Source organism: Ahaetulla prasina, chromosome 13 (assembly GCF_028640845.1).
Source record: "Ahaetulla prasina isolate Xishuangbanna chromosome 13, ASM2864084v1, whole genome shotgun sequence".
NCBI lineage: Eukaryota > Metazoa > Chordata > Lepidosauria > Squamata > Colubridae > Ahaetulla > Ahaetulla prasina.
This window is the reverse complement of record NC_080551.1, coordinates 1,325,928-1,343,300: the sequence shown is the minus strand read 5'-3', so window position 1 is coordinate 1,343,300 and position 17,373 is coordinate 1,325,928. Positions and strand designations below refer to the sequence as shown.

The window sequence follows — 17,373 nt, the reverse complement described above, 5'->3', positions numbered from 1 at the left end:
ACATCCTGTGATCCCTGGCAGAGGTCCTGGCAGCTTTTTAGGGCCTTCCAATTAGCTGGAGGGTCCTGCACCCAACTCACTGTGTTCGTTTGCAGTCTGTTACTGAAACCACCAATTTCTTAGGATGCAAAGACAGGCAAAATCAGATAGTTCCTCCATTATTATTATTATTTTATCATCTGTTCAGATTTTTCCTTCTGAAAGAAGCTGGGAGTCCACCAGCCCTTCTGTTGACACTTTTGGAGAAACCCCTCTTCATATGTTTTGCCATTGTGATCTCGTTTCATTTCTGAGCTGAGGGTTTTTTTAAAGACTTTTCTTCCATTGATAGCAAGTACATTCTGGAATCCCAGTTCCTTTGTAAACTGCCTGTTTAACTGCATTGACTTCTTTTGATGCCTCCCAGTTTTCTTCCCCACTGGACTGCATTCTCTGTAATACATCTTTTCAGAAGCCCCACCTGACTCAAACATCTTTGCCTTTAAAGATTTATTCCCACTTGAACACAAGCATCTGAATGCATCTTATTACATCATTTTGCTGTATTTTCACTTGTGCATCATTTTATTGTTATTTCACTATTGTATTCTACTATACTGTTTCAAACTTACACTGTTTCAAGTTTCAAGAAACAATAGACCAATCAGCTTGACATCAATACCTGTGCAAATCCTCGAAAAGATGATCAAGTGATAGGTTTGTGAACATCTAGACATCAGTAAGGTGATTACTAGACATCAGCATGAGTTTATTAAAAACAGATCGTGTCAAACATACCTTATTGCCTTCTCTGATATAGTGACTAATTTAGTAGATCAGGGAAATGCTGTGGACATAGTTTACTTAGACTTTGATAAGGCATTTGACAAAGTAGACCACAGCCTACTTCTTGGGATTGTGTGTGGGATAGATAGTACCATCACAGATGGATTTGCAAGTGCCTGGCCACCTGCACTCATCATATAGTCCTTAACAGAACTACATCTACATGGAGGGAAGCATGCAGTGGGGTACCTCAAGGTTCTCTCTTGGACCCAGTACTCTTCAGCATCTTTATAAATGATTTAGATGAAAAGTTGGAAGGAGAACTCATCACATTTGCAGATGACACCAAGCCGAAGGGAATTGCTAACATAGGCTGAAGATTCAGAAGGATCTTGGCAGACTTGGGCATTGGGCCTATCCAACAAAATGGAGTTCAGTGGTGAAAAAATTAAAAGTTTTACACTTAGGCAAGAAAAACCCAATGCGCAGATATAGAATAGATGGTACTTGGCTCAACAGCTGTAACTACAAGAGGGATCTTGGAGAGTTAATGGATAACCACTTAAGTGTGAGCCAGCAGTGTGCTGTAGCTGCCAAAAAAGCCAACACAGTCCTAGACTGCATTAACAGAGGGATAGCATCAAGATCAGAGAAAGCAATAATATCACTCTGTATTATCACTTTCTGTACTGTACTCTGCACTAGTGAGGCCACATTTGGAATATTGTGTCCAGTTCTGGATGGAAGACATCCAAGGTCCTTTTCAACCCTATGACTCTATGATTCTAAGCCCTGGTGTTACATTTTATGTGTTTTCCCAGTGTTTTGGGGAACCATCAGCAGAGAGGTGGCCAGTGGGACTGACCAGAGCCTGGAGGAGAGGGTCACCTCTTCATCCACCTGAAAAACCACAAAGCACCTCTGAAGCCCTTTCCATGACTTCCAGCATGTTGAATGGTGAAGCCCATGAAACTTCAATATCTTGTGGTTGTCCTGGGATGGTGTCAGGATAAGGATGAAAATGCTACTTCAACAGCAGTATGTATGTGCTGTATGTTCTGGGGTCTCAGTTTGGTTTGGAAGGCGTGGGGGGCTTTGAATCAATCTTGACTCCTGATGACTGCAAGGCAAGATTTTCAGAGGGGGTTTGTCCCGGCCTCCTCCTCCCTGGCCCAACATCACCCAGCTGCTTCATGTCCAAGGGTGGACTAGAACTCACAATCTCCAGGTTTCTAGCCTAATGCCTTAACCACTACATTAAAATATCTTTGTGTGAATTTACTAAGATTTATATGCCCCTCTGATCTGTGGAAATTCAGGGTGGCTTACAAACCCTTTTCAGTAAGAGGATTAAAAGCAGTACATTAGAACAACCACAAAATCCTAATACAAAGAAAACAAAAACGAAGTTGCAATATAGTCTATGCCAAAGGAATAAACAAAAATAGCAGATTGTACAGTACACAAAGGTCTGTCCCAAATGCTTGGGAGAGGCAAGTCCTAATGATGCCTCGGAATGTGAACAGGAAGGAAAAGCAGTGGGGGGGTGTGGCTGGGAATGCTCTCTGAAAGAAGGCTCATGCCTTTGGACACCAGGACTCAGGGAGAGCCCACAGAAACGGGGAACAAACCCCACAATCCCTCCCATCCTGTTGGGGAAGGAAACCTCTGCAAGTCCAGAGAGCACCCAGGACTCCAGAACAAAACCACTCCTAATATTGCCTCCCCACCAGCAATCGGGATTGGTTGCCAACTGCTCCAGGGAGCTGAAAAGAACTCCATGGAGGGATGCCTTTTAATACAATTTGCTAGTCAGAGAAGCAGTTCCCACACTACCGATGTCTGTCAGCAGAGAAAAACATGGCTCTCCTCCTATAAGGTCTCTAGAGCTCTGTTTTTCTTGAATTTTGGAGAAGGTTGTGAAAGTAAAAAAAAATTGCAGTCAATTCTATGAATTCCAGGTCCACCTGAACTGGAATCACAGACTGTGGGGAAAAACAACAGTTTTTTCCTGAAGGCCATCACTCTGCTAAACAAATAATTCCCTCAACACTGTCAAACTATTTAAATCTGCACTACTATTAATCTTCTCATCGTTCCCATCACCAATCTCCTTCCACTTATGACTGTGTAACTGTAACTTTGTTGCTGGCAATCCTTATGATTTATATTGATATTGATTGTTCCTGATTGCTTATTTGTACCCTATAACCATCATTTGTGTTGTAAATGTTGTACCTTGATGAAGGTATCTTTTCTTTTATGTCCACTGAGAGCAGATGCACCAAGACAAATTCTTTGTGTGTCCAATCACACTTGGCCAATAAAAATTCTCTTCTCTTCTCTTCTGTTGTGTCATTCTAGTCAAATCACGGATAGGGCTGCAACTGAAGCCAAAAGCATTTCCATTTCAACAATTGGCTGAAGCCAATCATATACATTTTAAATATCAAGTCAGGATTTACACCCAAGCACTTTGTTTGGGGAGGTGGGGTGGAGATTGTCTGTAAAACATTACAGAGGTAATTTTTGAGCCAGCGGTGGGAGATTGAGTGGTCCCAGCAGAGCCAAGCTGTTCAGCTACTCTCAATCTCTGCATGATCTGTGTGACAGACACGTGTGAGGGAAGGTTTCTAGCAAGGGATGAGCTGCACTGCGTAAGAACCAGGAAGAACATTTTTAGAAAATGATTGACTTGGCTTATCCAAAGGACTTTAAATTAAAATCGGAGGGGTGGAAGGCCATGTTTTAGAACTTAATCCAAACATAAACCCAAGACAATGAACCAAGCATAAGAAAGAAGCGGACCTCAGATACAAAATGGAAGAAGCAGGAAGCAAATGACTCAGATGCCTAAATACTAACACTTGAAGTAGGAGGAACAAACAGGGTGTCCTTCGAGGTCTAAGTAGATGAGGGCAGGTACAGGCTATTACCAAAACTTGATGGGATGAAGCCCATGACTGGAACGTACGGCTAGAGAGATTTAAATTGTTCAGAAGAAACAGACCTAAAAAAAAGAGGAAATGGAGTTGCATTGCATAAGCCAATGGAATCCTAAGTTGCATTAATAGAGAGATTCAATCAAGATCATGTGAGGTACTAATACCATATAAAGCCTTAGTAAGACCACACCTAGAATACTGCATCCAGCTTTAGTCACCATAAAAAAGATGTTGAGACTCTAGAAAAAGTGCAGAGAAGGGCAACCAGGATGATTAGGGGACTGGAGACTAAAACATATGAAGAACGGTTGCAGGAACTGGGCATGGCTAGTCTAGTGAAGAGAAGGATCAGAGGAGACATGATAGCAGTCTTCCAATATTTGAGAGGCTGCCACAGAGAGGAGGGGGTTAAGCTGTTTTCCAAGGCACCTGAAGGCCAGACAAGGAACAATGGATGGAAATTGAACAAGGAGAAATTCAACCTGAAAATAAGAAGGAATTTCCTGACACTGAGAACAATCAATCCACAATCAAATGGAACAGAAGTTGTCCTCGGAAGTTGTGGGAGCTTCATCACTGGTGGCTTTCAAGAAGAGACTGCATTGACATTTGTCAGAAATGGTGTAGGGTCTCCTACTTGGGTGGGGGGTTGGACTAGATGACCTACAAGGTTCCTTCCAACTCTGTTAATCTGTTATATGTAAGAAATAACTACACCTCTACAGAGATGCAAAAAACAACAACAACCCCAAAACAAACCAAGGATGAAAGCCTTCTTGAATGCATTTCAAAGGAAAAGGAAATGACATGGACTACAAGCAACCCAACCAAGCAGAGATGTGATTTTTTTGCTTATCGTTTTGCTAAGGTGCACAGGAAGCATACTACAATAGTAATGGGGGACTTCAACTACTCAGACATCAACTGATAGAGAAACTCTGCAATACTGCAGAGATAATACTGCTTTATACTGCGCTGGGGAGACCCCGCTTGGAATACTGCATCCAGAGCTGGTCACCACAATACAAAAAAGATGTTGAGAACCTGAAAAGAGTGCAGAGAAGAGCCAAAAAGATAATAAAGGGTCTGGAGGCTAAAACACAACAAATAAAATAATAAAACAGTTGAGGAAACTAGGTTTATCTAGTCTAATGAAGAGAGGGACTAGGGGGTGATATGATAGCAGTTTTCTAATATTTGAGGGGCTCTCATGGAGAAAAGAGGGTTGGCCTATTCTCCAAAGCAATGGTCACCAACTGGTGGTCTGCAGACCACTGGTGGTCCACAAGAAAATTTTGGTGGTCTGCAGAGAAATCTTTGCCTTTTTGCACTTCAGTGAGCACTCCTCGAGAGATGAGAGTTTGCAGGGGGTCGATCTAGCATCTGGGCTGGCTACAAGAGAAACATTCATTCTCAGCCGCATTTGAGATTTTTAACTGCAATAGACAGTAAAACTAGGGTTGACCCCAGCCGCTTCTCTCCGCTAACAAGCGGTCAAGCTAACTGCCTGAAGGACCCCATCCTGTCCCTGGCAATCAAAGCGCTGAAGTGTGAGCGGCGCGGGAAACTTTGGCCGGGCTCCTCGAGAGACAAGAGTTTACAGGGAGCCGAGCTAGTGTCCACAATGGACAACAAAACTAGGGTTGACTCTGGATGCTTCTCTCTGCTGTAGTGCTTCCTGGACATGCTCTGAGCCCCAAGTGGCAGGAAACAAGGGCTGCCTTGGTGCCACCAGCTGGTGCAAATATACTGTGGCAAAGGCAGAATGCTGATGCCGCACAAATGCAAGTAGCGCTTTGCTCCCACACCTTCCAGCCATCGCCACCACTGCTTCAGGCCCACCCACCCCCCATTCAGATTGACCAAGCTTCTTGAGAGAAGGAACACAAAATAGGTTTCCAGGCTGTGTGCCTGGACCAGGCAGTTTCTCTCGGCCTCCCACCCGGAGGCCTCACAGAAGCAGAGAGGTAGGCCTCCCCCCCACCCCACCAGTAGTCAATGGGATTTAAGATTATGAATTTGGTGGTCCCTGAGGTCCAAAAGGTTGGAGACCCCTGCTCCAAAGCACCTGAGGACAGGACAAGAAGCAACCGGTGGAAGATTATCAAAGGGAGATCTGGAAGCTGAATAATGGCAGCTGAACTTCTTTTCTTTCTTAGTTTGAAACATTTCACAGCTTATCCAAGTACAATCAAAGAGAGTCTAACTTAGAATTTCCTGTCAGTGAGAAAAATTAATCAGTGGAATGGCTTGATTTCAGAAATTGTGGGTGCTCCATCACCAGAGGTTTTCAAGTACAGACTGGACAGCCATTTGTCCAGAGCGGTATAAGGTCTCCTGCTCAAGCAAAGGGCTGGACCGGGTGCGCTTCTACGTCCCTTCCATCCTTGTTATTCTATGTTCTCTCCCCCTTTATGATAAGAACTCAGTTGTGGATGTTACATCATCTTCTGAATAAGTTCCCTAAAAAGGAGAGGACAGAATCATGACAGTAATTTCCAAAATTGCTGGCATGGAATCTTAATAAAGTTGTTCTTTGTCCTAAACCTCCTGGTCCTCTCTTTGGCCCAGTTGTGACACTCCTCTACATCCTGGTGTCCTCTTTGGTCAGGCAGAGATGCAAAGTGCAACTGCCTAAGAGCTGGTTCAAGTATTGACTCAGTAGCAGTGATGGCAGCTTAGGAGTTCTGGTTCACCAAAGAAGCCATGTCAAAAGCATGACAGCTTTATTTTGCCTCAGTAGCGCAACAACCTGTTTGACCTATTTTCAATCAGCTAAGTTGACACAAGATGCTGAGCTCATCACAAACAACAGGTTGATTCCAGGTTGATTCCACAAACAACAGGTTGATTCATGGTTACATGACCAACATGTTTACACAGGCAGAGATTTGGAAAATGAGAGCAAAGTTATCTTCTGCAACATCTACATGAGGTTGCTGGGTGAGGTTATGTGATCAGGTATCATCAACATGCAGAGGATGCCCCGTTGCATATCTGCTCTTGAGCTTGTTTTCTTGGGGCCTGAAGGCTCTGATAAGACAGCACAAGCTCAGGTTGAACAACACTTGAGTGGTATGGATTCACAGTCCCCCCCACCACCATTTCTGGGCACCTTCTCTTCTTGATGGAATTGTACTTCCCCAGATGGAACAGACCTATAATTTGGGGCTCATCCCAAAGTCTAGATTGAAGATCAGATGGCATCTGTGGCCAGACTGTGCACTAATGACACACTTCCCTGGTTCATGGCTAGTCATGGTTGGCCTATTGCAATACACCCTACAGGGACAAGTTTTGAAGACCGTTTGGAAGCTACAGAGGGTCCAGAATATGGCAGCACAAGCAGTTCTTGGTGGGTTTACCTGGGTAACATGACTGCTCTGTAAGCTACACTGGCTGCTAGTAAGCTTTCGGGTGCTAATCCTCTTTAATGCTTTTTCTGCCTCAAACCCATTAATATAAACGACTGCCTCTCTCCAGTTGGCCTGTCCTATTCAATCTTGCACAGTGCACATTCCACCCTTAAAGTACTTCATTTTGTGGGACTCAGAGATCTGCATTCTACATGAAGGGAAGTAAGCAGTGGGGTACCACAAGGTTCCGTCTTGGGCCATCTTCCGTCTTCAATATCTTCATAAATGACTTAGATGACAGCATGGAAGGGGAATTTACCAAATTTGTAGATGATACTAAGCTGGCAGGAATAGCCAACATCATAGATCCGTGATGGCAAACCAATGGCACGTGTACCACAGGTGGCACATGGAGCCATATCTGCAGGCACACAAGCCGTTGCCCTAGCTTAGCTCCAGTGATTTTCAGCTTGCCCCACCTACGCTGCCCCTCCCCTCACAAGAGTCTTCACGCAGCCCTGTTTGGTAAGTACAGGGCTCGCATGGAGGCTCTGGGAGGGCATTTTCAGCCTCTGGAAGACCTCCGGGGGGTGCAAGGAGGCAATTTTTGCCCTTCCCAGCCTACGGAGAAGCATACTGGAACCTGGGGAGAGCAAAAAACAGGCCTACCGGGCCCACCGGAAATCAGGAAACAGGCTGTTTCCGGCCTCTGGAGGGCCTCTGGGGGTGGGGAAAGACCTTTTCAGGGCTTCAGGTAAGCCTGCTAGGCCCAAAATGGGGCACGGGGGGGGGGTTGTGTGCACATGCACGGGGTCGCAGGTCATGGGGGGCATTGAATTATGGGTGTGGGTACTTGCGCGTGTGACCCTCCCCCCATGCTTCCCACCCCCCACTTTTCACGCGATGGCAAAAAGGTTAGTCATCACTGCCCTAGATGATTGGACTAGATGATCCAGATGGATCTTGACAGACTTGAACACTGGGCCCTGTCTAACAAAATGAAATTCAATGTAGAGAAAAGTAAAATTTTACATTTAGGCAAGAAAAACCAAAAGTACACATACAGACTGGGTGAAACCAGGTTTCATAGCAGTAACTGTGAGGGGGATCTTGGAGTCTTACTGGACAACCAATTAAATATGTATCAACAGTGTGCAGCGGCAGCCAAAAAAGCCAATGCAATCTAAATTGCATTAACAGAGGGATACAATCAAGATCAAGATTCCACACTATGTTGTGACTCTAGAAAGAGTGCAGAGAAGAGCAACCAAGATAATGAGGGGACTGGAGGGTAAAACATACTATGAATTGTTGCAGGAACTGGGCTGGCTAGTTTAGTGAAGAGAAGGACCAGGAGAGACATGATAGCAGTCTTCCAATATTTGAGGGGCTGCCACAGAGAGGAGGGGGTCAAGCTGTTTTCCAAAGCACCCAAAGGCCTAACAAGGAATAATGGATGGAAACTGAACAAGGAGAAATTCAACCTGGAAATAAGGAGGAATTTTCTGACAGTGAGAACCATCAACCCATGGAACAGAAATTGCCTTCAGAAGTTGTGGGAGCTTCTTCACTGGAGGCTTTCAAGAAAAGGCTGGACTGCCATCTATCAGAAATGGTATAGGGTCTCCTGCTTGGGTGGGGGGTTGGACTAGATGACCTAAAAGATCCCTTCCAATTCTGTTAATCTGAAAAGAAAAAAGGTGGCTGCAGAAGTGGGTGGTTAGAGTTCCACATGATCAGCTAACAGTTTTGAAGCTCAGATCAACCCCATTTCATAAACCAAGAATGAATGATTGAAATACACTGAGATTCCAGTTACTTAACGTCTACAAAAGAGTTACTTATGCATATGTGTATGAATTTCTATATTTATATACCACCAACCTAAAGTTTACAAAAATATGGATATTCTCCTAGTTGCCCATCCCAGTAATATTCCTTCCATTTAAAATCATTTCAACATTTTCAAAGATGTTTCAGAATGGTTGCATCTGATGTCCTTTTCCTGTTATTGTTCCAGTTTGGTAAAAATGTAAGAAAACCACTAGATTTTTGGAAGAGAGCCTTCATTCTGCAAAGTCAAGGTGAAAAGAACACTTGGAAGGAAAAAAGACTGGAATGGGCTTTCTTAGAAAAGAGCAATGTTGAAAGAAACAGGTTGTGTAGTGCCTGTCTCTTGGAAGGCTGCACACACTGTTTAAAAACAGAAGAGTATCCCTGCAAACTCATACATGGGAGTGAACAACCTCTGTATCTCTCTGCTCTAAGAGCTTAAGGGAAGCTGGATTGTGTACATCACAGGTGTCCAACTTGGCAACTTTAAGATGTGTGGACTTAATTCCTAGAATTCAATGACCAACCATGCTGCCTGGGGAATTCTGGGAATTGATGTCAACAGGTCTTACAGTTGCCAAGGTTGAAGACTCCTACATCCTTCTGGCAGACTGGGAGAAGCAGTGAAAGGACCCCCTTGGGCAGCAGGAGGCGGTGAAAGCCAGCTCAGGGATGATGTCCAGTCAGACAGCAGGTCTAGGAGCCCTTAAGCAGACAGAAGTACTTACGAGGAGCCAGAGGTCACCAATACATCTGTGCTTTTCTTGTGTTGGGGTGGAGGCCAGGAAGTGGAAGCAGGAAGTCCTATTCCTCCCTCGCTGGAGGAATCTGTGGGGAGGAGGCCCTTTTGCTAAGCCCCGAGAGTGGTCTGGAACACGGTCTTCTATGCAGAAGAGGCCCCCGGGGCTGTTCGAGCACTTGAATCAAAGGCAGGGAACACCAGAGGTTGAAGGGAAAGAGCTGCTGGGCGACCTTCCGCCAAAGGGAAGAGAGCTAAGACATGAAGCTGCCTTCTTCTCTTTTAATCCTGGGATGAATGCAGTTATCCAAGGGCGATAAATATATTCAAGTATCTGGAGCTGAATCCCTTCTCTTTCCTCAGGAGGGCAAATATGAATTAAAATTTTTATATAATTCCCATTTTCTAACAGCAATGCACGCATGTTTTTTCCTTCTTCGTCAACCTCTCTGAAACGGAAGTGACACTGCTATCTTCTATCCAGCAGGGAAACATTTGCATTCATACGTTCCAATCATAATAATTTGAAATCTGCAGGGATTTCCACCAAAAAAACCCCAAAATATTTGGCGCATGCACAGAATGATGGCTACTGCACATTGCCATTGCAGGATTGTTCTGTTAGGCATGCTTGCATGGTTCCTGTGCCTGGTGAAGGAAATGTGTTTCTGAAATTGCTCTGCACTAGTAAGGCACTTCAATATCAGCAATGTGCAATGCAGCATTTTAATGATTTCTTATGACACAGAACAGCTACCTCAGAGTGTACTGCAGGAGACAGCGCTGGGGCCGCAACCCTATATGCGCACTCCTGTGGAAGGTTTTACTTGGTGATGCCGGTAATGTATGTATTTGCTGCTCCAACTAGTTCTGTGTCTATACTTACGCTGTGCGCATTTTCTTAAATTCAACCATCCACTTTCAGTAAAGATATTCAGTATTGCCCTATGTCTCTGGCAGAGCTGAAATAGCCACTGTGAACTGTGGACAGAGATAAGTGAAGAATTATAATTGGACTTGGCAAGAATGCAAAGGCTGGTTTGGGAAATTATTCCAAGAGCGCTGTAAAGTTGCCGTTTCAGTGATATGTACAAGTGCATCGGACCTCTGTACCTGCTCTGGAGGTGCATGGGGAACAAAGCTATGGGATGGGAGTCCAAACCTCAACTACGTCTTAAAACACAATCAACAGCAACTGTTTGTGTCTGATTTAACAGCTGCTGTGATGTTGCTGCAGCAGAAGAGGCCAATGCCACATTAGCCAGGTACTAGGCCCTGTGTCGTGTCCCACTCCTCCGTTGACAGCTGGGTCCGGGAAATCCGAATCAGGCTTGCCTCTGCAGCTCTGCCCAAAGTCCTAGCAAAGTCCTCAGAGCAGGCAGGAGACCAGAAAGTGACTTCAGCAAGATAAGTTCGACTTTTGCCTGACTCAGAGACTGCCAGAAAGTAGATCCTTTATATAGGCCATGGGGTGTGGCTCCATGACTCAGCACTCATTAAGGCCTGCCCCTCCCTTCCCTCTGTTGCCTCCGCCTATCCAATCTTCTGATGCGAGGGTCACACCAATCAGCTGTTGGTAATAAACCCTCCTCAGGCTCACATGCTGTGGAGGAGGGGGAGGGGTCTAGCTGCTCCGTTTGCCTGGGCATGGAGTCAGGGCTGGGGCAGGAGATTCTCCTTCTTCTGCAGTTTGTGTGGGCATGGAGCCAGGACTGGGACCGGGAGGCATACATTCCTCAGTGTTCGGGAGCAGGTAAGAAGGCCCCGGCTGCTCTGAGGGCGGGCAAGACACAACACCCTGGTGGAAAGGGGCAAGATTCAATACTCTCCAGGTGGCTTCATGGGGATGACGAGAGCTGTGCCCCATTCTTTGTTCCACATGTATCTTTGCATAGGTCCGAAAGATCCTTCCTCGGCACAGCTTGCACTGCACACTTCCCTGTGTAGCCCCTCCTTTTCTTCCTCCCCCAGAGAAGGGAAGCCACGGGTGTGGGTGTGGCATGAAGGGCTCCCCTCCATTCCCAGGTTATGTCTGTTGCTTCATCCGCTGCCAGACACACAGTAAATGCTTCCAAACCTCTTTCAATGCTTCCAGAGGCAAATGTGGCTAAAGCAATCAACCGGAAAGATCTTTCTGACTTGAACCTCCTCATAGAAGCCAAAAGAGGAAGCCAGAAGGTGCATCTCTAGTGTTGATCCCAGCTTACCTCCTGTGGCTGTGGCCAGTCCAGGGTCTGAATTGGCTCTTCTGAGAAATCACAAGTGGTGCCAAAGATTAGCTAAGGATCTGCCCTTTGGCCCCTCCTTGGACCTTGAATATATAACAGTGGGGTTTTTTTTTGCTTTCTGACTGGGGAAATTGCTCCTGGGCAGGAAAAGCAGCCAAACTCTAATGGCCTTGTGAGCAATTCCTGCTTTCCCTCCAGGTTGCAGGCAGGCAGGCTCGGCTGGGCCATTCAGCAAGGCCGGCTGGGGATCTTCGCCCTCTACCACCTGCAAACAACTCCCTTTCACCAACTGCCCCCGCCCAGCCCCCAATTGGCCGCTCTTCCTGGTGCAGAGAATGCTTTGGGCAAGGCAAGCAAACACCCTGGCTACCCTCAGGCAATTTTAATCCGCAAAGTGGCAGCTGAAACTGTGAAATATGATCAGCCACGGGGTAAGCCAACCTTTGTGTGGCAAGCAGAAAATCAAATATGCCTTTCCTCGTCTTGCTGGAGCAAAGCTAAAAATATTTATAATACCATACAGCCCAGAAAGGAAGTATAATTGGACAACGATTTGTCTGAGATGATATGAGAGCAACCCCTCATACTAGAAGGTCCAAGGTCCCTTATTCTATTGTTCTAACAAATAGCAGAGAATATTGAAAAGAATGAGATGGGTGCTGTGTTTGTTTTTCATGTTCTTTTTTCCTCCCAGCCTTAATGTTTCTATAAGTTTAAATGAGTTATCCATTCATTCAGCAGAAATGCAGCCAACGACCCAGAAAAGCTTCTGCTGCTGGGAGGGGCAAACAGCTGTTTTGTTTGTTTTGCCCTGACTGCATGTTCCTCCGTCTCCCAGGGTGGGTTTCTCAGAGGAAGGGGGCCACATTGCTTCCTCTTTTGGTCCAGAGCTTCAGAGCGCTGCCCGGTTCCTCCTGGCAATTTCTCACCTGGCAGACCACTGCCCACCTCCCCAAGGTACCCTTTCCAGAGAAGCCCCGATGAATCCCGCATACCACTAGGGACCCCCTGCCCTCCTTCCTCTGGCTGGGAAAGGCTGATCCGTTTGGTTGGCAGCATACCAGAGAGTGGGGGTGGGGGGGTAGGCAGGGCGGAGGGGCAGAAAGAGCAGAAGGAAGTGGACCCTTTTCCAGGCGGCAGCAGAAATGTTTCTCTGAGGCCCCCAGTCACCCTCAGAGGCAGCTCTTCTAAAGAATGAGTCCTGACCATCAGTCTGGAAACAGTGGCTTCACTGGTGCTGTGCCCAAGTAAGGATGCCAAAGATCAGGATGGTGCCCTTGGCAGCCTTGGTGAGAGCCATTTGCACAGATCTGAAGCTCCTGAGAAGATATTTTAGGCCTCCCTGGGTGGGTCTTTTTTCTTTCTTTCTTTTCTTCTTTTGCCTGTGTGCCTTTGAGTCAGTCTCAACTCCCGGTGACCATCTGACCAGTTCCTGCAGTTTCTTGGCAAGGTCTTTGGCTTTCCATTGCCTACTTTCCAGGACTGGAAGATTGTGACTGGCTTTGTGCCTCAGGATGAGAACTCAGTCTCCCAATTTCTAGCGTGTTGTCTAACCACAACATCAGGCTAGCTCTCATTAAAGTTGCCTAATTTTTTCCTTCTGTTTAGTCATGTCCAATTCTCAGAAATCTGCCTAGTCTTTCTTGGTGAGGTTTTTCAGAAGTGACGTCATTGACTGTTTCCGAGGGCTGGGAGTGAGTGACTGGCCTAAGTGTCTTCATCACCACCCCATCCTGGTCCCCCACCCCTTTGCCTGAGCCAATTTCCTTCAGAAAATCATTTATTTTTATGGCCGCTTTTATGATGGCGTTTTCTTGGCTTTGGTGTGCAAAGTATCTTTCAAAGTGGTGTTCCTATCTGTTTATGAAATGCTGTTGGCATGCACAGAATAGAAATTAACTCTGGGCATTATCAGCTTGGTGAAAACGATTAGATAAGCCTATGAAAGGAACACACTGATAACAAGGAGGGGTTGGGAGGTTGATTAATGACAGAACAAAGTGTCGAGGAGGCAGAGGGCGATCTCTGCTTCCTCCCCCGCTTTTGCGGGGCGATGGGTAGAAAGAAATGCTGACTTCTCCCTTTCCAGAACTGCATCAGATGCCCGGCTGTCCCACTCACACCCTCCCGCAGAAAGAGGAAAGACCGCGAGGGCTCCAACCGGCCAGCAGGATCGGAGGGCAAAATTGCGAAGCTTCTTATTCGCCCCTTTCCTGATCGGAGAGGAAGCCCGGCGGCCTCAGGCCCGGAGTGGACAGGGAGGGGCCAGCTGGGAAGAAGCTCCCGGCGCTCCCCGAAGCCCTCGAAGGCTCAGAGTTGGAGGCATCCGGGAAAGTGACCGGACACACACGCACACGCACGCACGGAGGGGGAAGGGGGGGAGAGGCGCGCAGCAGGCAAGGAGGCTGCAAGTCGCCAGCGGCCCTTGAGAAAGGCCGGGGAGGCTCGAAGGAGGCAACGGTCTTTCCTGTAAGCCGCCTTGAGGGGCCACCAGCGAATAGGCGGCAAGAGACGTTTTCCAAAGCAATAAAGAGAGCGGGGGGGGGAGTCGGACACCTCCTCGGCCTCCCAATCGGATTTGGGGCAGAGTCGCCGCCTTTTCCCCGCAGCCTCCGGGCCGGCGCCCCGGGAAAAGCCATGCGGGACACTCCCGGCCGAGCATCGCGGCTCCTCCTCGGCCCCGCCCGCGAGGTGCGGGAGGCAGCCATGCCCACCCGTGGCCCGTGGGGGAGGGCGGCCCCCGGCCCACAGCCGCGCCCCCCGAAGGGGCCAAGGGAGGCGGCGGCGGGTCACCGCGGCTGCTCGGACCGCCCGCCACGCCGGGATCCGGGGGGGCCCTGCTGGGCCGACGGCGCCGGCCGATCCTTTCGGCGCCCTCCGCGCCTTCCTCGGCCGGCCGCGCGCGCCGACTCACCTGCTTGCCCCATGGCCGGCCGGCCGGCGCGCCGACGCGGGCCCGGAGCCGCTTGCCCTCGGCTGGCTGGCTGGCAGGCAGGCAAGCAGGACGGGGCCTGGGCGGGGGGCTCGGCGTGAGGGGCCCGAGCCGTGGCCGGCTGCTGCGTCACCTCGCGGGGCGGGCTGGCCTCTGGCGGGGACTCCGGCCCGGCCGGACGCCGCTGAGCCAGACTGGGCCCGCCTCCCCGTCAGCGGCCAGGCCGCCACATCTGGAAAGCATCTGCGGCCGCCCCGCCGCCCTGGGGAGGAAGACCGGCCGGCTGCTTGCCAGGGGCGCGGGGGGAAAAGGCCGGCCCGCGCTTCACCCCCGACGGGCGGCGCGGAAAAGGGCTCGGGCCCCGCCTGGACGGTCGCAAAGAGCGACTCGGACTGGCTGGGATTGAATCCGAGTTCCTCTGTCCTGCCAGCCCTTCATCGCCCCAATTGGGCGGGGGGGCCTCCGCCTCTGTCAGCGGTTTGTCACCCTCGCCCAGACACCTTACAGCGGAGTCTCCAGGAGCCCCCCGCCCCCCCCCCCGTCAAAGGCAGGTCTCCCCCTGAAGTGCCAGCAGAGGCCACCAAGGATCTCACCAGCCTCCTTCCCTGGGGAGTCTTGTGCAAATGCAAAGCCTGGGTCTGGAGCGGCCCCCAGGAGCCTCCGTGTGGGAACCCAGCCTTGGAAGCAGCAGGAGGTTGACCGTGGGGGGGGGGTGTGTGGAGAACAGGGCCTTTTCAAAAAGCGGGTGGGGTTTCTTCTTCCTCCAGATGTTCATACTTCCTCTACTTGCTTACAAGATTTACGTTCTGTTTTTGGGATGTTTCTTAAGTTTTGGCAGCTCCCAAGGACTGCAAGAGCCAAAGGCAGAGGAGCTGCTGGTGATTTAGAGGTTCCCCACCTAAGGCTGAGCAGAGCCTCTGAGCTGCACTCAGACTCAGCCTTCAGGGCACAAGGAGAGCAGGCATTTGGAACCAAGGCAACTGGAAGTGGGACCAGACCTCTGCAGGTTTTGCCTGCCTGCCAGCCAGCCAGCCAGTGGGGAGTGGAGGAGGCTGGGATTCCTAGTGCTTCATGGGCCCAATCCTAAAAGATCCTTCCAGCCAAGAGGATGGTCCACATAACCCCCCCATCCCACTGCCATTGAAGACCATTGGAGCACAAGAAGCCAGAGCCTGGCATTCAAACACACTGCCAGAGTTGCACCCAGAAAGCAGTTCCACACACAAGCACCGCAAGAGGCTGTTCTGGGAACCTTCTCTTGGTAAGTGGCTGCACATGCTGGAGAGAAGCTGCCCTGCCTCCAAGTGTCTTTAGGTGGAACTGGTAAAAGCAATCAGTTGCCTGGTTCTCCCCCCCCCCAGTTGGCACTGCCATTTTCCTGACTGGCACAGCCTGGCCCCTGGGAACAGATGGACAAAGGCCACCCTGCTGTGTCCTCAAGGTGAGGGATGATGGGAAGAGTCAGTTGCCCAGCAACGCTGAGAATTGCTGTGCTGCCAGATTATTTTATGGGTTCTCCAGAGGGGGCTCTGCACTCTTCCCTCAGAGTAAACTGGCTGTGGAGTAAAACTGAGCAACTGCCTCCTACTCCTTGCAGAAGATGGCACCTTCATTCTGCAAAATCGTGGCTGCTAGAGCCAGCTGTGCTCCGCTGCCTTCACCCGCCAACAGTTGATGCATTCAGAGAACCCATCCTAAGCCCAGAGCAAGCTCCCCCCCCCCGCCCTTGGAGATGTGCCAGGTCAGCACTGCAGAAGATTGCAAAGGTCTCACCCAGCAGCTGCTAAGCTGACTGCGCTTCCCTTTGGAGCCAGCCCCCAATCCTGCTCTCCCCAATAGTTCATTTTCAAAACAGGAGGTCTGACAGCCAAAGCCCCACCTGAGCCTTGAAGGTTCCTGGAAAATGCCTCCGCAGACCTCAGTCAGAGGGCAAACCGGACTTGCCTGATGGAGGAGAGAGACCCCTCTGCCTTCCCTCTGTCCTTCGGTCCCAAATGCTCCTGGCAAGGAGTGTGTCTTGTGGGTGCAGCTCTGGGCTGGCTTAACTGGTTTGGGCACTCGTGGCTTTAGGAAAAGGATGACAATCAAGGAAACATGAAGTGGCCAATTGCTAAATCTCCTTCCCCGCCCTCCCTCCTGCCACCCTCTTAAGATGCACCTCCGGGGATATTCCAGGATTTCCCCATTATAGGAATTGACCTCTTCTGTCTTCTGGATGGCTGAGGGCCATAGGGTCTACTGGGGCTCTTTTCCTGGGCTCCAGCATAGCCTTCCAGCCAGGCAAGAGGTGAATCAGCTGGCCTGCCAGTGAACGTCCTTAGCAGAGGAAATGGTAAGGACATTGAAGAAAGAACTCCTAAAGGAGGGGTCCCCAACCTTGCTGGCTTTGTGGACTGGCGGAGGGGAGAGGAAATGGCAGGTGCATCTGCTTGCATGTTTTTTACAACAGAGCAGAATTTCAGAACGCAGGTTTATGACTTTCAGATAAATTAAAATGCCACAGGACGAGATAAGATACTATGTTATTTCCACATTAATATATAGTTTACAGCAACATTTTTCGGATACTTTGCAA

General features: G+C 48.9%; 1 protein-coding gene across 4 annotated transcripts in view; it reads right to left on the bottom strand.

Annotated features, from left to right (window-relative positions):
- Positions 1-16,714, bottom strand: part of ANPEP (alanyl aminopeptidase, membrane) — a 40,743-nt gene extending 24,029 nt beyond the window's left edge. The window contains exons 1-2 of one of the 4 annotated variants that reach the window (XM_058156713.1): positions 14,781-15,138; positions 3,004-3,152 (exon numbers count right to left, since the gene is read on the bottom strand). The gene's annotated coding sequence lies outside the window, so the exon portion shown is untranslated. Of the gene's footprint in view, positions 1-3,003; positions 3,153-14,780; positions 15,139-15,391; positions 15,521-16,677 lie in introns of those variants that run through there. The other 3 variants (XM_058156715.1, XM_058156714.1, XM_058156712.1) reach the window with 3 other exon arrangements.
- Positions 16,715-17,373: the final 659 nt, after the last annotated feature.